Here is a 23,373-nt window from a genome sequence, read left to right as displayed (position 1 = left end):
GCGAAAGAAAGCCACGGCAAAACTTAGAGTCCCCATCAAATTTATCCGGCAAGGATAATCGTAGGCCGGAAGCGGCCACTCGCTGCGGAGGAGGTGCAGGAGCTGGCGGAGGAGATGATTGCTGAAGCTGTGGTAGTAGCTGCTGTAGCATCACGGTCAGTTGAGACAGCTGGTGGCCTTGTTGCGCTATCTGTTGCGACTGCTGGGCGACCACCGTGGTGAGGTCGGCGACAACTGGCAGTGGGACTTCAGCGGGATCCATGGCCGGATCTACTGTCACGATTCGGCTGGCAGGTGGTGGATTCTCTGTGCCAGAGAGGGATTGGCGTGGACCGTGCTGGGTGACCGGTTCTAAGTTGCTACTGGTATTCACCAGAGCCCGCCGCAAAGCGGGATGGTCTTGCAGCGGCGATAGCAACCAGGTCGTATCCACCAGCAACGGCTCAACCTCTCTGACTGCTGAAGATAGGCGCGGTACAAGGGAGTAGACAAGAGCAAGGTCGGACGTAGCAGAAGGTCGGGGCAGGCAGCAAGGATCGTAGTCAGGGGCAACGGCAGGAGGTCTGGAACACAGGCTAGGAACACACAAGGAAACGCTTTCACTGGCACAATGGCAACAAGATCCGGCGAGGGAGTGCAGGGGAAGTGAGGTATAAATAGGGAGTGCACAGGTGAACACACTAATTAAGCTAACTGCGCCAATCAGTGGCGCAGTGGCCCTTTAAATTGCAGAGACCCGGCGCGCGCGCCCTAGGGAGCGGGGCCGCGCGCGCCGGGACAAGACCGTCGGAGAGCGAGTCAGGTACGGGAGCCGGGATGCGCATCGCGAGCGGGCGCCTCCCGCATCGCGAATCGCATCCCGGCTGGGAGAGGCATCGCAGCGCACCCGGTCAGCGGGTCTGACCGGGGCGCTGCAATTGCGAGGATGTAGCGAGCGCTCCGGGGAGGAGCGGGGACCCGGAGCGCTCGGCGTAACAGCCATGAGTGTTCTGTTTTTTCCCCACTCTAGTGTGGCTTTGTAGTCACCCCAAAGTGAACAAGATTTGGGCAGTGTGGAAAAACTGAGTTTTACTAAAATGAATCAGGCATGGATCAGTGAGGAATTTAAACCTCCTATGCCAGATGCCATTGATTAGACACTGCTACCACCATGCTGCTGGATACTAGTGACATCAGTCTGCCATCTCATGCTGTACGCTATAAATATCTGTCATCCATCTCATGCTGTACGCTATTAACATTAGCTAGCCACCACCTGCTGTACACAGGCCACTACTCATAACAACAATCCACCTTCACCCTACTTCCAGCCAGGCCTACACATACACAACCCATTATCCCTAGAAAAGGGATAATTTTTTCGGCTTTTCATACAAGAGCTTTTTCTTCAGTCTTCACTATTTTAGAATTGCCAGTTTTAGTCAAACAGAGCCAAACCAAACTTGCAATTTTTGAAAAGTATGGTGAGTCCGGCAAACCAAAATTTTCAAAAGTTCGCTTACCTCTAATCAATAATTGATTAACAATAGCTAACAGATTTATCTGATTCTGCCTGTATCTCCATATAAGAGAATAAGGAAGGATATTTACTAAGAAAACACTGTCTATCTATCTATATAGAAAAGCAATAGACAAAAGGGAAAAAAGGGCCGGTGCTCACCTAGTGCAGCTAAAAGAGGGAGTACAATGGATATCAGAGATAAAAGAAAAAACAGGGCCAGCAGGATGGACCCTTACCTTAAGGTGTTATACTCAGAGCATAACACCTAATATCGCCGTAGAATGAATGGATCGTGGCGTCCTGATTTCTCTGGAATTTCTGATGGGAAATCCAGTAGCGAAGAGAGGAGGGTTGGATCGGATTGATCATCAAATATCGGAACCTTGGAAAGGAACGCAGACCTCTTCGTGTAGGATAAAAGTTATTTTATTAATAAAATGGGTGCAACGCAAAATTACAGAGCGTTTCTAGTCCAAACCGGGCTCTTCTTCAGGCAGTAATACAATGATACATACACGTGTATATTTATGAAGAGCCAGTGGTTTACTTCCGGGTTCGGTATGGTGGAGGCCGAACAGGAACCAAAAGAAAATGAACATAACATTGTAATTAAATAGCTGGTTGATTTTACAAAAGTGGTGATTACATAATTAAAATTATTAAGAAGAATATGTGTATAAATATATACAAATATAATATGCATAAAAAAGAAAAAATGAATACCATGAGAAGGTATTTTGAGAAGAGGGTCGGCGCAGGCAGACTGCAGTACTTGGAATGGCTGGAATTCCGATGTTGCAATGCTGACAGCTGTTAAAGGCTGCACAGGCACAGTACCATGGAAGAGTAGATTTCCAAGGCGATGATGCACAGGCGCAGTATAGAGAACAATGGTGGATGCGAGGACCAAGAGCTGTGATGATGCGCAGTGGCAAGGAACAACGGAAGGATACGGGGATCACGACGAAATGTGAGTACTGATTAAATAATGATTTATTTAACCTCATTAAGGCTATGAGGGGAAAGAGTGTGCAGTTTAAACATCAAAAACCTTTCTAGTCTTTTCAATTGTTCAAACCGTTTGTTTGCTGATGGAGGAACAAAATCATTAGGGGTGATGGGGATCTGAGGTTCAATTTCTGGGTGTGTAAGGGTTAAATGTCTGGAAAGGCCATGTAGCAGGAATTTTCTGTTTATATTCATTCTATGTTGGTTCAGCCTTATGTGTAGAGGTCTAGTGGTTCGGCCGACATATTGTACGGAACAGTGGATACATTTCATCATGTAAATGAAATGATTCGTGCAGCAGGTAAGATGATATTTTATTGGAAAGCTGTCACCTGTGGATGTGGACTTGAATTCTGTTTGACTGTGAGTTACCTGGGTACAACAAAGGCATCTAGTTTTTTTTACAATAATAGCATCACTTTTTAAGAGGAGTGCCGAACAGATCACTAGAAAAGGGATGTTTCTTTTTTTGTCTTCTTACCTGGGCCAGGATGGTTTTCAACAAGACCGTTCTTCTGTATGTGCACCGTGGTTGTGCTGAAATGGTGGGAGCCAGAAAAGGGTCTGCTAGAAGAATGTGCCAATGTTTGGACAAAAATTGCTTTAATTATTGCAGAGTCTTGGCTGTAAGTAGTGATGAGATTGGAGCTGAAATCCTTATTATTTATGGTGTCAGTGCAGGGTGGTTTTTTTCTTGAGACATTCTGTTTGTGATAATTGTTTGGTTTGATTATATGCATTATGCAGATTTTTTTCCGGGTAGTGCTTCTGATGGAATCGTTCGTATAGTACATGTGATTGTGATTGAGATTTGTTCTTGGTTTGTGCAATTTTTCCTGATCCTCTTGTACTGACTGTACGGAATATTATGTAACCATTTTCTTAAGTGTGCGCTGGGGAAGTCCAGATAACTGTTGATATTTACTTTTTTTTTTAAAGATGGAAGTGACAAAAGCAGATTTGTTATGTGTAATATGGATGTCCAAAAAAATCAGTGCTTTCTTTATTAGCTGTCAAAGTGAATTGGCTACCCCATTGGTTATTGTTGAGATGGAGTAAAAAATCCGGAATAGTGTAGGAAGGGCCGTCTATGTATTGGTAATAGACAACAATGTTTTCCATAATAGTGGTGTTGTTCCAAATGTGTTGGGACTCGAAGGCGCCCATGAAAATATTCACATAAGCAGGTGCAACCTTCGAGACCATCACAGTCCCGAGTCTCTGATGGTATATGTTTCCATCGTATGTGAAGTAGTTATTATGTAAAATGTATGACAGTGAGTTAACCAGAAATTTGCAATGTGGGCAGAAAAGGACGGGTCTTTTTCAAGAATGTTGCGAACACAATCAATCCCAAGATTTTGCTGAATATTAGAATAGAGCGAGGTAACATCGCAGGTAATGAGAGTGTATTCAGAGTTCCACTGTAAAGGAAGAAGTTGTTCGATTAATTGTGTTGAATCCCTTAGGTAGCTCGGAAGATTGGTGACATGGACTTGAAGGTAGAGGTCCAAATAATGCGCAAGATTACTGGTGGTCCCATTTGTACATGCGATGATGGGACGTCTGGTAGGTTGGGTAGTTGATTTATGAATTTATTGTGGTTAGTTTGCAGGAAGAAATTGTTGTTCGTTCTTGGAGAGAATTCCCAATGTTGGATCTCTTTTTATTTTTGGAAGGGATCAGTTTTTACTACAGAGTAGTAGTTGGTATCAGATAGAATCTGCAAGCATTCTTGGTCATATTGGTCATAGTCCAGGATGACTACACCGCTGCCTTTATCGGCTGGTCTAATGACAATTTCAGTATTTTCACGTAAATTCTTGAGTGCAGATCTTTCATTCTTGCTTAGGTTATCTCTGCTGCGATACATCTTTTTGGGTAGTAGACTATTCAGATCGTTGCTAACTAGACTGTGAAATGTGTCTATATGAGATCCTTGAGAATGCACAGGATAAAACTTAGAGGACTGTTTGAGGGGTTGATGTTTAGTAGTATCGACGATGATAGTATCTGTGGGTGGGCAAGGGGAGACAGATGGACTCTGTTCTGTATCTTGTAGGCTATGTTTTTTCTTTTGAATTTCAAAGTGCCGTTGTAAGGTGAGCTTCCTAATTAATTTTTGCAAATCAAGATATAGATCAAATTTGTTAGTATTGTTTTGCAGACAGAAAGACAGGGCTTTCTGTAGAAGACTGGTTTCTGCTGCTGTGAGTTTATACTTGGAAATATTGAAGTTTTTATAATTTGAAAGTGGATCTAGTTTCTATTAATTCAGTAGTGGAGATGTCTGTTTTCTTCCTTTTTTGTCCACCACAGACACCTTTTTTGTTTGTTCTTTTTTTCCTTTTGTGCTCTGTGGGGCGAAAATTTTGGAATTTGGATGTTCTTCTTCGGACTGAGCTATAAAAAATATCACTGTTTTTGATTGGTGGTGAATGTCTCATTTGTCGGATAAGCAGATGCGGATGAGTTAGTTGCCCGATGAGTGGATGTGTGGCATCTAGATGCCAAATAATTGGTAGAATCACATTCTAATGAGATCAAGGGACTAGATGGAGGTACTGGAGAGTCGACAATGGTGTTGTCTAGGGAAGAAAAATCGATAGATGCTGGAGTGAGTGGTGTGGATAGTGAGGATAAATCCATAAAATTATCGCCGGTCTGAATGTGTTTGGATCAATGATAAGTGATCTGGGATTAATGCCTGGGTGGCTAGCTAGAGGGGATTGGTGTTTTTTGATAGATCATTTTCTCTGTTGGAGTGTGTGAATGGTGCGTTTCATGAGCTAGAAACGCTTTGTAATTTCACGTTGCACCCATTTTATAACTTTCATCCTACACAAAGAGGTCTGCGCTCCTTTCCGAGGTTCCGATATTTGATGATCAATCTGATCCAACCATCCTCTCTTCACTACTTGATTTTCCATCAGAAATTCCAGAGGAACCAGGACGCTGCGATCCATTCATTCTATAGGCCATATTAGGTGTTATGCTCTGAGCATAACACCTTAAGAGAAGGGTCCATCCTGCTGGCCCTGTTTTTTCTTTTATCTCTGATATCCATTGTACTCCCTCCTTTACCTGCACGAGGTGTGCACCGGCCCTTTTCCCCCTTTTGACTATTGCTACAGTACGGGCTTTCCCCTTCTTGGATTCCCCGATTATAGAGATGCGATTCTCTATGGTTGCTGCCCTTCCTCGGAGTCTAATGGAGTATTACAAAAACTGACATGCTTCCAGAGAACTTGTCATGACAAAACTCATTTCCAATTCACTCATAGCTAGTGAGATTCCTTCTGTTATTTCATCCGGCTCATATAATGAAAGGTTGGATACTGAGCTGATGCTCTCTCTATTTCATGAATTTGAAAATTTCCTTAAAGATGAACTTCAACACACTATAGGCATTTTCTTCTCAAACTTTATTTTCTGAAAAAATCATCCCTAGGGGTCAAAGACTCACCTTTAATTCTACCTTTAAAGATGATGTGGACTATACAAAAGAATGGCACCTACTAATGGACGAGAGTACTTTCAAAATGATATCTATGTTATGTACTAAACGAGCTACGATGTGTGATATTCTAAATGATAAGATCTCTAACATTTCTTGCAAACTACATGCATTTCACCAGCACCCTGACTACTCCAAAATAAATCATAACATTTGTAATAGATTGCGCAAGCTTGAAACAGATATTATTATCAAAAAAGCACAGAAATTTAGTCGAGACAAAAATGACTATATTTCAGGAGATCCGTGGTCTTGGCATACCAGTCGTAAACCACCCATGGATCCCCCCATGAAACATAATCCCGGTCTTCCGCGCCATTCCACCAGAATAGATCATCCCATTCATGCCAACCATGAACATACTGTGGTGTCCCGGTACCGTATTGCATACCGTACCTTGGTAGAGGTCCCCAAAGTCAGAGTTCCTAAGAACGGTGGGGTCCCTCTTTTCTGGTTAGCTCCTCGTCACCCCTCAGTTAGTTAATATTCATCTAAATATAAATGTAAATATGTATATTTAAATGCCTACCTGTTAGCGTTTCAGGACCTTAGGTCATATGACTCAGTATTCAGAACTCTATGGTTTTGTTGAAGGACCTTTGGTGGTTTTTGTGTCAGGTGTTCACCCACAATGCAATGTAACGGTGAGTGACAGCTGTATGGACCAATCCAAAACCGCTCAGTTCCTGCCCATATAAGGGAGCTGCAGCCATTAATCTTTCTCTTGGGTTGCTGACTCTGGATGAGGTAGGACCTCTGCAACTTCCAAAGACAATTACTAAGCCTAAGCCTTGCGGCATCGGCCTACGCTAAAGACTGTGAGTTCTTATTATTCCCCTCTATCTCCGCAAGATCACTGGACCTAAACCTACCCCTAAATCCAGCAGATCTATGTTACAAAAATCCTCCTAAACTAAAGAGAACTTTCAAGGTCCCAACCACCTGTCAATTGCTGCTTCAGCTGTATATAGTCTCTGTTATCTGGACTGTTGTTACTGCTGCATGTTACAGAAAATCTTCAGAAAATCTTCAGTAAAGTTTCTACGTTTCTAAGTTTTCAGCTAAGCACTGGTTGTGGACAATCCATTATTCTGCACTCACCTATCGCTCTTGGGAAGGGTGGCGTTAGGCCATGCTTTACCTCAGCATTTAACCCTCACCCTGGCGTCACGAGTGACAAGGGTTAATAAACCCCTGATACCTGCTCAGCAACACCCCAGCTACCCTACACCCCCCAAGGCTTATCACAAAGCCTTTTTGGCGTCTCACGATCAGGATTCGGGTGTGTGCCTGCTGCTGTTGCAACTAGTGAAAGTGTGCTCCACCCAATATAACGGACTTTATTCATGTGCTGCAAACCGCATTACAGTGTACAAGAGCGGTGCGTGTGGTGTGCATTACAAGGGTCCACACGAAAATTAAGGGGGAGGCGAAGATTTATTTGCTGCAAGAATGTGTAAACTGCAAAATGAATACATGCTACGATCCTCTGGTTGGTGCAGGAAGAGTTAACCTGCTGCCGAAGAAGCGCGCGAAAAAGTCCCGCGCTGTGCCACGTCACGCCCCTGGGCATGGCTGTCAAGTTGCTGTATCACAGCCGAAAGGGAACTTAGAGACAGAGGAGTTGTTTCTGGGGGGACCGGAAGTCGGGGCTGCACCGATGACGTTCTTCATGCCGGCAGCCATTTTGGGGAAGCCCAGTATAAAGGAACCCCTGCACAGCGACCTCTTCAATCTGCACAGAGAGCCGGAGAGTACAGACATGGAGCAGAGCAGCGTTCCACGTGGTGAGAGCACCAAGATGGCGCCGGTGCAATGGAAAGTTGTGGCGGTTGCAGCCCAACTGTTCCACAAACTTGCCGACAGTCTGCAGCGGTTGTCGTGTGATGAAGAGGGGGCCTGAAATCTTCCCCCACTGCCCGACGACGACGACGATGATGATTGGCCGGATACACCTCCAGGAGACTGTGCTGGGACGCTTGGAGTAGCATCACCGGTGAGATTGTCCCCTCACCACCGAACTTGGGGCTCGTGGGCCGAGATTCCATTGGAGGAGTCTACAGTGAGTATCCCGCTGGAGGCGACCTTTTCCTCCTCCTCCAGCCCTGAGCCTGAAATACCCCTATCCAGCCTGCAGAGTGCACGACCGCGCTCAACAAATTTGCCCCAATGGATTTTTGGGGACGAGCTGGGATTCATCGAATATATGCACGCGGTTCTAAAACCTATACCTGGGAAGCCACTCCCACCAATCCCAGCTGCACAAAGAGAAATGGCCCACCAGGAAGCCGAGCTGGCTGAGTTGATGGACAAAATAAAGGCCAGACACAGAAAACTTTACGCCCCTAAGCATGTGCATTTGCCTCCTGAGGAGAGAATTCATTTTCAGGAGAACACTAAAGAGATGGAAGCACTGTTCATCCGCAAGTGGGATCATCCCCAAGAAGGGGAGGAGCCCTTAGAACGATGAAGAGCAACTGTGGCCAAGTTCAACAAGGTCAGAGGGTACGGGACACTCATAGATTGTCACACAGGGCAAACCCTCCTCGTAAACCAGCGACCAGTACAGAAGCCATATCTTCCTAAAAAGTTCTATTCCCTGGAGGTGGGTGAAATAGTGGAATATACCCCTGTCCGGGGCCTGCGAGGAGAATTGACTGATGCGGTCACCAGACCAACAGCTCCAACAAAACTTCCCTTCAAGTACTTCCCCTCTACAGATTGGGAGTCGGATCCTTTCCAGCTGAAGCCAAAAGGGCCTGCTCCTGATGCCTCCACCAGCGTACTCAAGGAGGGGGAGCTTCTCCAACAACAGTTATCTTCTTCACTGTACAGCAAAGTGCCAAAGCCTGCCCAGGACCAGGAAAGTAGGCCTAAGCTTCGGGCACCAAAGACCGTAGCTAGGCCCTCTCGGAGCAATGAGAGTTTGCCTCCTGCAAGGGTACCAACGAAAGTGATGTGGCCTGCTCCTGACATGAAGATTGGGCTAAAACCTTTGGCACCAACCTTGATCCCAGTAACCAGGGTGACAAGTAAACCCTTGGTCACTTTGAATCCCACTGTAACCCACTCTACTCTCACCATTGTGGTGTGGGAGAGTTATATTAACTCCCAGCCAGCCCCTGATGTTGGAAGAGCTAGGAGGTCTTGAAGAGGAACAGCAAGAGTTCGGAGAAATGTCTTTAGAAGGACTGTCATGTGATGACTGTTATGTTTCTTCTTGCTAACCACTTTTATTTTTCAGCAACAGAAAAGTTCAAGACACATGTGCCTAGTAGGACTATGCTGAGACAGTTCCAGTTCCAGTTCAGCAACGTAACCACTAAGCTTGTGCCTGACCATTAGGTCAAGAGACTCCTAGCCAGTAGGAGATTCCTAAGTTGTGTGCCCGGCTGATTGTGGTAAGGTCGTGTTTACCAATGGACTCCTAGTGTAGGTGGACTGCAGATCCTTACACACCCATTTCTTGCTAAAAATTGCACTTATCAGGTGTATGCGCCTGAACTTTGTTGGAGTGTTAATAAATATGTAAGTCTGTGTAATAAAAATGGATATGGTTCTTGTACACAGAGAAAAAAATAGCTCTGTGTCTGTGTACATAAAAAGTAAGTGTTGTACACGGAAAAATGTCCGCTAGATGCACGTGTACACAAAGGGAAAAATTAATAAGTAAGTAATTCTTGTACACAAGTACATACACCAGCAACATTTAGAAGGTGTTTTAGCAGTTGCTAAATGGGTGACTCTCCCGTCTCCTCCAAGAGTAGCATTACAGTCGCCAATTGCTAGCACCGGTCTCAAAGGAATACTCAGGGTAAACTACCCTTAAGATATCAAGACTAACTTTTAAGCAGTACTTGCACACATAGTACCTTAAATAGCTCACTTAAATGTACTACCTCAGTCTTTTCAGTACACCAAACAAAAATATATCTCACACTCAATAAACACTTTAGGAATTGTAGCCTATTGATATTCAATTCCTGCCACTGTTAGGTACACTAACTTTCTTTTTTTTTCTTTATTACATGTGTGAGATGCACTAAATGGCCAGTAGGTGCTCTTGTGAGCTAAAAATTATACACGTATCTCTAAAGGTAACCTAGGTAAGGTTATACTGTTGTGTTCTAGGGGTAAGTAGGGTGTAGCCGATAGACCCTAGCAGCTAAACTTATTGGTAGATAGCCTCAGGCAAGCCAATATACCTTTCTGTGTACTAGCAGGTAAACTCGGATGGCAAAAAGTAAAATGTCTTAGTGAGCTATATATGTCTAGACAGCTTGAGACTAAATGTATAGAGAGCTGTGTATAAAAATCTAGACAGCTTGAGACTAAATGTATACAGAGCTGTGTATAAAAATCTAGGGAGCTTGAGACTAAATGTTAGATAGCTTCATAAATGTCTAGTGAGCTTCATAAATGACTAGTAAGCTTTAAAAGAAAACCATAAATATCTAGAAAGCTTTAAAGTGTCCAATGTTTGCTCATATTATCTTCGGAGTAAGAAATTATCTCCAGTCAGAGAAAAGTTTTGTCAGGATGTGTAATATGTTTAAATAATCCTGTCCTAGTCCTAGTCCCTCTGCCTTAGGGGACAGGCATCGGGTCGACTTGTTTTAAGTAAGGGGGTTTGTGGTGTCCCGATACCGTATTGCATACCGTACCTTGGTAGAGGTCCCCAAAGCCAGAGTTCCTAGGAATGGTGGGGTCCCTCTTTTCTAGTTAGCCCCTCGTCACCCCTCAGTTAGTTAATATTCATCTAAATATAAATGTAAATATGTATATTTAAATGCCTACCTGTTAGTGTTGGAGGACCTTAGGTCATGTGACTCGCTATTCAGAACTCTATGGTTTTGTTGAAGGACCTTTGGTGGTTTTTGTGTCAGGTGTTAATGCAATGTAACGGCGAGTGACAGCTGTATGGACCAATCCAAAACTGCTCAGTCCCTGCCCTTGTAGGGAGCTATAGCCACTAATCTCTCTCTTGGGTTGCTGACTCTGGATGAGGTAGGACCTCCACAACTTCCAAAGACAATTACTAGGCCTAAGCCTTGCAGCTTCAGCCTACGCTAAAGACTGTGAGTTCTTATCATTCCCCGCTATCTCCACAAGATCACTGGACCTAAACCTACCCCTATATGCAGCGGATCTATGCTACAAAAATCCTCCTAAACTAAAGAGAACTTACAAGGTCCCAACCACCTGTCAATCGCTGCTTCAGCTGTATATAGACTCTGTTATCCGGACTGTTGTTACTGCTGCATGTTACAGAAAATCTTCAGTAAAGTTTCTACAAGTTTTCAGCTAAGCACTGGTTGTGGACAATCCGTTATTCTGCACTCACCCATCGCTCTTGGGAAGGGTGGCGATAGGCCCAGCTTTACCTCAGCATTTAACCCACACCCTGGCGTCACGAGTGAAAAGGGTTAATAAACCCCTGATACCTGCTCAGCAACACCCCAGTTACCCTACACCCCCAGAGGCTTATCACAATATCAATACTATTAAACAACCATCTGCCCCCTCTGGTCACAATGATCACGATTTTCTCAACTCAAAATACAAATTTAAACACTCCTCCTCCGTCCCCTTACTAGCTCCCCATGTTCCCTCAGCTCACATAGATGCCACACATGCCCCTAATCTACTACCACTCCAACATTTTCCAAGGATCCTTTACCCACTACATCAATTTCTTCACCTGCTCTCATACTCAATAAAGCCAGTGATACTTTGAAACGCACCATTCACACCCTCCAACAGAGAAAACGATCTATCAAAAACCACCAATCCCCTTTAGCTAGACACCCAGACATTAAGCACAGATCACTTATCATTGATCCAAACACATTCAGACCGGCAATAATTTTCTGGATTTATCCTCACTGTCCACACCACTCACTCCAGCATCTATTGATTTTTCTTCCCTGGACAACACCATTGTCGACTCTCCAGTACCTCCATCTAGTCCCTTGATCTCATTAGAATGTGATTCCACCAATTATTTGGCATCTAGATGCCACACGTCCACTCATCCGGCAACTAACTCATCCGCATCTGCTTACCGGCAAATGAGACATTCACCACCAATCAAGAACAGTCATATTTTTAGAGCTCAGTCGGAAGAAGAACATCAAAATTCCGAACATTTTTGCCCCCACGGAGCACAAAAAGAAAAAAAGAAGAACAAACAAAAGAGGAGTCCGTGGTGGCCAAAAAAGGAAGAATCAACAGGTTCCTTAAAAAAAGGAAAGACAATTAAAATATTTTTACATTGATTTTAATTTTCTTTCCTTTTTTTAATGTTCATGCAATATTGTTATATACCCTGAATGGGTTAAGTTTTTTAAATGATGTATCCTGACCCGATAGGGTTAATACTATATAACCTCCCCCCCCCCTTATTCTGTTTGTCATGCCTGATGAAGCCGTCTTAGTACAGTGAAACGCGTTGCATTTAAATAAAAATATATTTTACTCACCGGACGTGTCCGTTCCTGGTCAGCACCGATATCCCTCACCGCCCCTTGGAAGTCCTCACCTGTTGAATATTGCCTAGGTTGGGGAGACTGCAGACTAGACTTGTTCTCTCATTCACGCAGACCATTGTTGTGTGTGAGTTCCCACAACTGCCTTCAGTAAGGGTTTTTTACTATTACTAATTGGACCCTGGAGTGGCGGTTTTACGCTATGGAGCGCTCTTCCTTCTTGTTTTAGTTAAAAAAGGAAGAAAACGAACATCCCCGCTACTGAATTAATAGAAACTAGATCCATTATCAAACCAGTATACATCTTCAATATTTCCAAGTATACACGCAAACAGCAGCAGAAACCAGTCTTCTACCGAGCTACCTAAGGGATTCAACACAATTAATCGAACAGCTTCTTCCTTTACAGTGGAACTCTGAATACACTCTCATTACCTGCGATGTTACCGCGCTCTATTCTAATATTCAGCACAATCTTGGGATTGATTGTGTTTGCAACGTTCTTGAAAAAGACCCGTCCTTTTCTGCCCCACGTTGCGAATTTCTGGTTAATTCACTGTCATACATTTTACATAACTACTTCACATATGATGGAAACATATACCATCAGAGACTCTGGACCGTGATGGGCTGGAAGGTTGCACCTTCTTATGCGAATATTTTCATGGGCGCCTTCGAGTCCCAACACTTTTGGAACAACACCACTATTATGGAAAACATTGTTGTCTATTACCGATACATAGACGACTTGTTCTTCATCTGGAAGGGCCCTTCCCACACTATTCCTGATTTTTTACTCCATCTCAACAATAACTAATGGGGTATACAATTCACTTTGACAGCTAATAAAGAAAGCATTGATTTTTTGGACATCCATATTACACATAACATATCTGCTTTTGTCACTTTCACTTTAAAAAAAAGTAGATACCAACAGTTATCTGGACTTCCACAGCGCACACTTCAGAAAATTGTTACAAAACATTCCTTACAGTCAGTACAAGAGGATCAGGAAATATTGCACAAACCAAGAACAGTTCAAATCACAGTCACATGTACTATACGAACGATTCCGTCAGAAGCACTACCCAGAAAAAAATCTGCATAATGCATATAATCAAACCAAACAATTATCACAAACAGAATGTCTCAAGAAAAAAACACCCTGTACTGACACCATAAAGAATAAGGATTTAAAGCATTTCTGTCCAAACATTGGCACATTCTTCTTGCAGACCCTTTTCTGGCTCCCACCATTCCAGCACAACCACGGTGCACATCCAGAAGAGCGGCCTCATTGAAAACCATCCTGGCTCCCAGCCAGGTAAGAAGACAAATAAAGAAACATCCTTTTTCCAATGACCTGTCCTCGTTCCTCTTAAAAAGGGATGCTATAAATGTAAAAAAACTAGATGCATCTGTTGTACCCAGATAACAGCTTTCCAATAAAATATCATCTTACCTGCTGCATGAATCATGTCATTTACATGATGAAATGTATCCAATGTTCCCTACAATATGTCGGCCGAACCACTAGACCTCTACACATAAGGCTGAACCATAATAGAATGAATATAAAGAGAAAATGCTTGCTACATGACCTTTCCAGACATTTAACCCTTACACACCCAGGAATTGAACCTCAGATCACCATCACTGCTATTGATTTCGTTCCTCCATCAGCAAACAACCGATTTGAACAATTGAAAAGTAGAACTAGAAATGTTTTGGATGTTTAAACTACGCACTCTTTCCCCTCATGGCCTTAATGAGGTTAAACAAATCATTATTTAATCAATACTCACATTTCGTCCTGATCCCCGTATCCTTCCGCTGTTCCTTGCCACTGTGCATCATCACAGCTCTTGGTCCTCGCATCCTCCCGTTTTTCTCTATACTGTGCCTGCGCATCATCACCTTGGACATCTACTCTTCCATGGTACTGCGCCTGCGCAGCCTTTAACATCTGTCAGCAACATGGGAATTCCAGCCGTTCCTAGTACTGCAGTCTGCGCCGACCCTCTTCTCAATGTACCTTCTCATGGTATTCATTTTTTCTTTTTATGCATATTAAATTTGTATTTATTTATACACATATCCTTCTTAATAATTTTAATTATGTAATCGCCACTTTTGTAAAATCAACCAGCTTTTTAATTACAATGTTATGTTCATTTTCTTTCGGTTCTGGTTCGGCCTCCACCATACCGAGCCCGGAAGTAAACCACTGGATCTTCATAAATATACCCGTATATGTATCATTGAATCACTGCCTGAAGAAGAGCCCGGTACGGGCTAGAAACGCTTTGTAATTTCACTTTAAACCCATTTTATTAATAAGAGAACTTTTATCCTACACTAAGAGGTCTGCGTTCCTTTCCGAGGTTCCGATATTTGATCATCAATCTGATCCCACCCTCCTCTCTATGTAGAAAAACAGCAGCACTCAAGGGTCCAAGTGTGTGGCGTTATTCGACCAAACATCTAGAATAGCGACGTTTCAGCTGTCTCACACGGCCTTTGTCAAGTAGTGACTGCCACATAGTGCAGGGTTTATATAGTACACAGGTGTCATACAATTAGCAATGTGGTTGTTTACAATTAAGGTACGGTACGGTGAAATACGATCATAAGTTGCAGGGCATAAAACAAACACTACATATAATATACATAGGACACCCGCCACATATGAAAAGTAAATACTTCCACCGATATGAAGCGACGTGCCTGACAGGAAGGTAATGCCAGGTCCCAAGATGGCGCGCAGCCTGTCTGATTGGACAGGACACATGTGTGCACCTAAACACGTGCATCTGTTTACCATGAGGTCACTTCCGGCATAGACTGGAAACGAATTTAGCGTGGATGCACTGCATACCATCCAGCGTCCTCGTGTGTCCCAGCGGAGGCGATATGCGCGATGGAGCTCCTCCTAGGAAGGCACACTAATCATAAACTCACCTGTACACCAATTATGAGTTTTTGATATAATGTACGGACTGTTTGTTGTTTGAAATTTTATACACTAGGTTACTTTTCATATGCGGTGGGTATCCTACGTATATGTAGTGTTTGTTTTATGCCCTGCAAATTATGATCGTATTTCACTGTACCAAACCCTACTTAATTGTAAACAAGCACATTTTTAATTGTATGACACCTGTGTACTATATAAACCCTGCACTATGTACCAGTCACTGCTTGACAAAGGCCGTGTGAGACGGCTGAAACGTCGCTCTTCTAGATGTTTGGTTGAATAAAGCCACACACTTTGTTCACTTGTACCCTTGAGTGCTGCTGTTTTTCTATATGGATCTTTTGGAAATGTGACTGGGGTATCCAGCTTGCACTGCCAATTCATCATACTGTGCTGCCCATCTTTCTATATTATCTATCTATTTATATTTATTTATTTATATTTATTTATTCCACATTCATATATTTATTTATTTATTCCAGAAATATATTTTGCAGTCTAGTTATAGTATTTTGTATTGGATAAATAGGAAAACCCATTTACAAAATATTTTATCCATGTATTATTCCTAAACAATAGATTTTAGTAAAGCTTTGAAATGCAAATTGATACTTAGTATTACTTTGCCAAGTACATTCCGATGAACATAAATAATTGTTTAAGGTCCTTTCACAGTCCTTGAGATCATCGCCATGTTTAGGAACTCTTTCCATTCATTATCCAGTAATTAAAAAAATGCCTCAATTAATGGTTTTACATGTCAGACCTCAATGACTCACTTAGTGAAACATTGGGGATCTTGGTCAAAAATGTGTCAAACAGAAATATCTCTGTCCTGTTCCATTAAACTTGGAAAGTGGTGTTAAATATCAGTGACAGTTTCATAACCTTTTCCTACATTTTATCATTACAAGATAATATAAGCTGCAATATTTTCATAAACATTTATCATCCTTGATTTCTTTATTATAGCTTTGGAATTTAATTGTACTCCTATCTAATTATTGAGCCACTATGCCTCTGTGTCTCCAGACCTTATACAGCACAGCGAGAGAATAATGTAGAAAAAGGATAGAAAATGGTACTGTATAGTGCCGATTATCCGATAATAAAGCATAAAGTGGTGCAAAGGAGTGTAAATGGACCTGCTCACCTTCGTAGGGTGTGCTAAGCAGACACAACACTAATCATCATTTTAGCAGGTGTCTGATGCGATGGGTCGGGAGCAGCCAGCTGTCGGTCCCATCCAGAACGGTGTAAAATGCAGGAAAAGCAGATGTTGGAAAGATGGAATACTCGACTTTAGCTGGTGGCGCTACCCCGATGAGATGACACAGGGAGTCAAAGTGTAAGATTAGGGTACTTTTCATTGGTAGTCATAAAAAGTACAGGCAGGTACAGTCAATGTGTTTCAGAGGGGCTCCCTCCTTCACCAGGTCTTAGTTACAGTTTGAAGGTAACATGCCATATATATATATATATATAAATATATATATATATATATATATATATATATATATATATATATATATATATATTTATATATGGGATGAGTATTTAACTCAGGGAGAGTTCACCACTCCTGGTGTGACAGAGCTTTCAAGGGCCACTAAGCACTCTACAGGCTAAATGGGATGAGTATTTAACTCAGGGAGAGTTCACCCAGAATGCCTGCGGAGTGCTTAGTGGCCCTTGAAAGCTCTGTCACACTGTCTAAGGCCCCTCATCTCAGCCAAGCCAGATTACCCTGCTTTGTAGTGATGAGGGGCAAGTACCCCAAAACAGTTGTCTGCAAATGAGTTGTCACGATTCGGCTGGCAGGTGGTGGATCCTCTGTGCCAGAGAGGGATTGGCGTGGACCGTGCTGGTGGACCGGTTCTAAGTTGCTACTGGTATTCACCAGAGCCCGCCGCAAAGCGGGATGGTCTTGCAGCGGCGGTAGCAACCAGGTCGTATCCACCAGCAACGGCTCAACCTCTCTGACTGCTGAAGATAGGCGCGGTACAAGGGAGTAGACAAGAGCAAGGTCGGACGTAGCAGAAGGTCGGGGCAGGCAGCAAGGATCGTAGTCAGGGGCAACGGCAGGAGGTCTGGAACACAGGCTAGGAACACACAAGGAAACGCTTTCACTGGCACAATGGCAACAAGATCCGGCGAGGGAGTGCAGGGGAAGTGAGGTATAAATAGGGAGTGCACAGGTGAACACACTAATTAAACTAACTGCGCCAATCAGTGGCGCAGTGGCCCTACAAATTGCCGAGACCCGGCGCGCGCGCGCCGGGACAAGACCGACGGAGAGCGAGTCAGGTACGGGAGCCGGGAAGCGCATCGCGAGCGGGCGCCACCCGCATCACGAATCGCATCCCGGCTGGGAGAGGTATCGCAGCGCACCCGGTCAGCAGGTCTGACCGGGGCGCTGCGAATGAGAGGATGCTGCGAGCGCTCCGGGGAGGAGCGGGGACCCGGAGCGCTCGGCGTAACATGAGTGTTCTTTCCTTCTGGAGAAAGAGTTCTGGCTTGGCATTAATCCTGATTAGCTTCTTATATTCTTTATCTGGAGCTAAGCTGATACCAGGGAACATTGCCTGAAAAGGTGATGTAATGAGTGCACGCACGCATTTTCCTCAGGGAGAGGACGGAGATTTAAGTAGGCCATTTAGCACTCTGCGGGCTCCTGGGTACAAAAATATGCAAATTAGCTCACCACACCACCTACACAGGTAGTGCATCCTGCAAAACAGCTCAGGGTCCACTTAAGAAGTTACAGAACTGATTGGGATTTATGCCAAGCCAGAACTCTGTCCAGAAGGCAAGAGGACCCATCTGCAGACAGCTGTTTCGGGGTTTATTGAAAGAGCTGTATTGTCCGTTCAGTCATTACAAGTCATACAATAAATTACAATCACACAAAGCATGACAGTACAATACACAGCAAAGGTTCCCTAAGCTAAACATCGCACATCATGCTACTCTAACACTCCGTTCAATCCTGTAATAGAAAAGCACAAGAGATCGAACAACAAAACAATACAATCTGTGATCGGGGTAGGGGCGTGGGCGTTATGGGCAACTACAGATGTTTCAGGGTGCTTGCCACTCATCAGTACAGAGCAGGGTTATCTGGTTTGGCTGATGTGAAAGGCCTCTGACTAGTTAAACAGGATCAGTATTTTCCTCAGGGAGATTACGCCACTTCTGGCGTAGGACAGAGATTTAAGTAGTCCATTTAGCACTCCGCGGGCTCCTGGGTACAAAAATATGCAAATTAGCTAAAATCGCTTCCCGGCCTTCTGGCTAAGATCAAGTGTAGTATCTCTTCTTATCAGTTTCATGCCGGTTCCCGAATGACGCTGGTTTTGGGCTGTTGGGAATGGGTGCTGCATGGAGGGGGCAGGGGTACAGGGGTGTTCCGGGGCTGGTTCTGAGGAATCAGCTCGACGGTTGCTCTGATGTGACCTGTTCCCTCCGGGTCTCACCATGATGTAGAGGGGTGTAGAGTCGAGGTACTTCTGTGCCTCGGGGAGTAGTGACCCTAAGGTGCCGAAACTCACTGGGTATTATAACTCACTGAGTGAAAGCACTGCATAATTACTCTTCACCTTTGGCACTCACCCTTAGTCTTCTGGCTAGGATCTGGGAAATTTTTATAGATCTGGCTGGATGACCGGGCAGTAAATTATTAATATTTTTTTTTATGTCACTCTGCCACTTTTAAGTGTTGTTTTGTACACAGGATTGTCAGGATGCGGTGTCCCTCCTGGCGGTCTAGGGGAGGTGTGTGTGGCCATTAGGTTCCTCACCCTACTGCAACCCCTGGGCATCTTGGCTTTGGTCAAAATGCCATCAGTATATGGCTCCTCGGCTGATAACTTGGTTAATGCCTAGGTTGAAGCCAGGTACATTTTCGGCCCCTTAGTAGCTTCGGTGAAAAGGGACATCGAACCTGGATCCTTGCAGGTTCTTTTTGGCCCGGAGGTGAAGGGTAGGTTTGTTGGGGGCCTCTCTCCTGTCGGAGAAAGGCTTAGCGATAGACTGCATCCTTTGTGCAGGTTTTTTTGTGTGACACATTTGCACTTTTTCTTGCACTTTGGGTGATAGAGAGCACTTGCCTCGGCTCTAAATAAAAAAAATAAAAAAAAAATAAAAAAATTAAATAAATTACAAGGGGGATGGGTGGGGTTTAGTGGATGGGTTGGGATGGTATGTGGAGTACTGTCGGGGAGGAATGCCTAGAGAGGGTATCTTATCTGATTAATTCTGTGGCTTCATTAACCCCTTAAGGACCAAGGACGTATGAGTAAGTCCTTGGTCCCGCTCCTCTGATATAATGCGGGGTCCCACGGTGACCCCGCATCATATCACGGCGGGCCGTCATAGTGACACGCCTCTGATAGCGCGCGGCACTGATCGCGATGCCGCGCGCTATTAACCCTTTAGACGCGCGCTCAATGCTGAGCCACGTGGCTAAAAGTGAAAGTAAAAAGTGCTGGTTAGCTCAGGGAGCTGTTCGGGATTGCCGCGGTGAAATCGCGGCATCCCGAACAGCTGTACTACAGGAGGAAGGTCTCTTACCTTCCTTCCTGCAGTCCGATCGACGATTGAATGCTTCAAGCCTGAGATCCAGGCTTGAGCAATCAATCGCCGAAAACCCTGATCAATGCATCCCTATGGAGATGCATTGAACACAGTTAAAGATCAGTAAATGCAATGCTATAGCCCCCTATGGGGGCTATAATATTGCAAAAGAAAAGTGTAAACAAATCATTAACCCTTTGAATTATCCCTTCCCCTAATAAAAGTTTGAATCACCCGGCATTTCCAATAATAAAAAAAAACAGTGTAAATTAAAACAAAAATAAACATATCGCGTGCGTAAATGTCGGATTAAAAAAAATATACCGCTAATTAAACCACACGGTCAATGGCGTATGCGCAAAAAAATTCCAAAGTCCAAATTAGTGTATTTTTGGTCACTTTTTATATCATGAAAAGATGAATAAAAAGCGATCAAAAAGTCAGATCAATGCAAAAATGGTACCGAAAAAACTACAGATCACGGAACCCTCATAACTCCCTTAACACGGAAAAATAAAAAAGTTATAGGGGTCAGAAGAGGACAATTTTAAACGTATACTTTTTCCTGCATGTAGTTATGATTTTTTTTCTGAAGCAATACAAAATCAAACCTATACAAGTAGGGTATCATCTTAACCGTATGGACCTAGAGAACAAAGATAAGGTGTCATTTTTACCGAAAAATGTACTACGTAGAAACAGAAGCCCCCAAAAGTTACAAAATGGCTGTATTTTTTCAATTTTGTTGCACAATGATTTTTTTTCCTGTTTCGCCATAGATTTTTGGGTAAAATGACTGATATCATTACAAAGTAGAATTAGTGGCTCAAAAATAAGCCATAATACAGATTTTTAGGTGCAAAATTTTAAGAGTTATGGTTTTTTAAAGGTAAGGAGGAAAAAAACGAAAATGCAAAAACGGAAAAACGCCTGGTCCTTAAGGAGTTAAGCCCTTGGGGTTGCAATGTACAGCACAGCAGCAAAGACACAAATGCCTCTCATTTTTGCGCATAAAGGTAAAAAAAATTAGAGACATTAAGAGCCAAGGGTCATAAAGGAGGGATAAAGATGGCTGGAATAATTTAGGAGCCATTGTTGGGAGTGTCCCCCTCACATGCATCCTTTTTTTGCCAACTTAAGACACCAAGAGTCACAGAATTATATACAAGGTCCTGGCTGCCTTATATTTTTGCACCTGGCTCAAGGACAGCTAAGGCCCGGCTGGGTTTACTAAGACGTGCGCACCCCCTTAGTAAATCCAGCGGACTGAAATTGAACAGAGCTTTACTAACATGTGGTGCACCAAAATGCCACAGTTAGTAAATGTTCCCATATGTCTATATTCAACAGCCAAAGATAATATTCCTCCCACTAATTTTTTTTTTTGCAAGGACTTTGGGTTTCCAAGATTGTTTCCAGTCCATACAGGTAAACTACATTTGTCACATTAAGGGTTCGTGCAAACTACCGCTTCATACAGTTTCTAAGTAGCACACAGCCATGTTAAGATGCCCTCGCAATTCGATGTTTCATTGGTAGCATCTCTGTAGAAAAACAACCAATACCTCATTGTATCTATTCGATGCCATTTGGTAGTAGGCTGTTTAAGCTTGATTTTATATGGTGCTTATGCAGTCTCTTAATGCCATATACCTAAGGAGCAGGGAAGAAGACTACCATTCGGGAGTTATATACAGTGGTCCCTCAACATACAATGGTAATTTGTTCCAAACGACCCATTGTTTGTCGAATCCATCATACGTTGAGGAATTCGTGCAATGTAAAAAGTGCATTTAATACTGTCCCCGCCGCTCCGGACCGCGTCCTCACCGCTCCCGATGCTGTCCCAGGGGCTTCCGATGCTGTCCCGCTGCTCCGGCATCTTCTTCGGGATCCTCGGGCTTCTTCCGCATCTTCTCCGGGGTCCGGGCCTCACTTTCTGGTGACGTTATTACGCACGGCGTGCGCAGCGACTGTTACGCCTAGCGCTCCGGGTCCCCTCTCCTCCCCGGAGCGCTCACGGCGTCTTTCTCCCTGCAGCGCCCCGGTCAGTCCCGCTGACCGGGAGCGCTGCACTGTCATGGCCGTCGGGGATGCGATTCGCACAGCGGGACGCGCCCGCTCGCGAGTCGCATCCCAGGTCACTTACCCGTCCCGGTCCCCTGCTGTCATGTGCTGGCGCGCGCGGCTCCGCTCTCTAGGGCGCGCGTGCGCCAGCTCTCTGAGACTTAAAGGGCCAGTGCACCAATGATTGGTGCCTGGCCCAATTAGCTTAATTGGCTTCCATCTGCTCCCTGGCTATATCTGATCTCCTCCCTTGCACTCCCTTGCCGGATCTTGTTGCCTTGTGCCAGTGAAAGCGTTTAGTGTGTCCAAAGCCTGTGTTACCTGAACTTCTGCTATCCATCCTGACTACGAACCTTGCCGCCTGCCCCCGACCTTCTGCTACGTCTGACCTTGCCTCTGCCTAGTCCTTCTGTCCCACGCCTTCTCAGCAGTCAGCGAGGTTGAGCCGTTGCTAGTGGATACGACCTGGTTGCTACTGCCGCAGCAAGACCATCCCGCTTTGCGGCGGGCTCTGGTGAAAACCAGTAGCCTCTTAGAACCGGTCCACTAGCACGGTCCACGCCAATCCCTCGCTGACACAGAGGATCCACTACCTGTGAGCCGAATCGTGACAGTAGATCCGGCCATGGATCCCGCTGAGGTGCCGCTGCCAAGTCTCGCTGACCTTACCACGGTGGTCGCCCAGCAATCGCAGCAAATTGCCCAACAAGGACAGCAGCTGTCGCAGTTGACCGCCACGTTACAGCAACTTCTGCCTCTGCTACAGCAGCAACCATCTCCTCCGCCAGCTCCTGCACCTCCTCCGCAGCGAGTGGCCGCTCCTAGCCTCCGCTTGTCCCTGCCGGACAAATTTGATGGGGACTCTAAACTCTGCCGTGGATTTTTGTCTCAGTGTTCCCTGCATATGGAGATGTTGTCGGACTTGTTTCCTACAGAACGGTCTAAGGTGGCGTTCGTAGTAAGCCTTCTTTCAGGAAAGGCCTTGTCTTGGGCCACACCGCTCTGGGACCGCAATGATCCTGCCACAGCCACAGTCCAGGCCTTCTTCGCTGAACTCCGGAGTGTCTTCGAGGAGCCAGCCCGAGCTTCTTCTGCCGAGACTGCCCTGTTGAACCTGGTCCAGGGTAATTCTTCAGTGGGCGAGTACGCCATCCAATTTCGTACTCTTGCTTCCGAGTTATCATGGAATAACGAGGCTCTCTGCGCGACCTTTAAAAAAGGCCTATCCAGTCGCATCAAG

The 23,373-nt window shown here is 44.5% G+C and overlaps 1 non-coding gene across 1 annotated transcript; it reads left to right on the top strand.

Moving 5' to 3' along the window:
• Window positions 1–18,765: 18,765 nt before the first annotated feature.
• Window positions 18,766–18,952, top strand: LOC130294708 (U2 spliceosomal RNA). The gene has a single exon (XR_008848584.1). It is a non-coding gene; the product is annotated as a U2 spliceosomal RNA (small nuclear RNA).
• Window positions 18,953–23,373: the final 4,421 nt, after the last annotated feature.

The sequence above is a fragment of the Hyla sarda genome, chromosome 10 (assembly GCF_029499605.1).
Source record: "Hyla sarda isolate aHylSar1 chromosome 10, aHylSar1.hap1, whole genome shotgun sequence".
Classification (NCBI taxonomy): Eukaryota; Metazoa; Chordata; class Amphibia; order Anura; family Hylidae; genus Hyla; species Hyla sarda.
This window is presented reverse-complemented; position numbering and strand designations above follow the sequence as displayed.